Genomic DNA, 500 nt, shown 5'->3' on the forward strand with positions numbered 1-500 from the left:
CCTTTAACTTGCATATGGTACTTTTTTCCTTGCAGTACCTTTGATGACACAAAATGTCCATTGAATTTTTTCTATTTTAATCTCTACTTGTCTTACCTTAAGGTAAAAAAATATTATAATGCCATATACATGACAGTTATTTTAAGACTATCCTTACTTAAGGATTCATTAATGGCTAACTATAGATTTTATCAATCCCTAAATATGAAAGTAGTGCAGAATCTTCTTTTTTAATTCTGTTTATTCTTAATTTTAGCTAATTCCTAACATAGGCTAATTTAAAAAAAAAAAAAAATCAGCTTAATTAGTTCAAAGCTAGAAACACTCTCTGCTACCCCCTTGCCCTTAGTTAAATTTCATTTGCCTGGAATCTTTTTTAATCCTGTTATCCATGAACCTTTCAGAAAAAAAAGACAGTGAATTTTTGAATTTCTAATATGAAACTACTAAATATTTTGTATTTAGAAAGGGGGGGGGGGGGAAGGTTTTTTTTTTTTCTA

At 28.8% G+C, this 500-nt stretch overlaps 1 protein-coding gene across 1 annotated transcript in view; it reads left to right on the forward strand.

Annotated features, from left to right (window-relative positions):
- The window catches only part of LOC103780142 (rhabdoid tumor deletion region protein 1-like), a 2,917-nt gene that overhangs the window by 284 nt on the left and 2,133 nt on the right, over nucleotides 1-500 (forward strand). The gene's annotated exons all lie outside the window — the stretch shown is intronic.

The sequence above is a fragment of the Merops nubicus genome, unplaced genomic scaffold (assembly GCF_000691845.1).
Source record: "Merops nubicus isolate BGI_N331 unplaced genomic scaffold, ASM69184v1 scaffold23019, whole genome shotgun sequence".
NCBI classification, from domain to species: domain Eukaryota; kingdom Metazoa; phylum Chordata; class Aves; order Coraciiformes; family Meropidae; genus Merops; species Merops nubicus.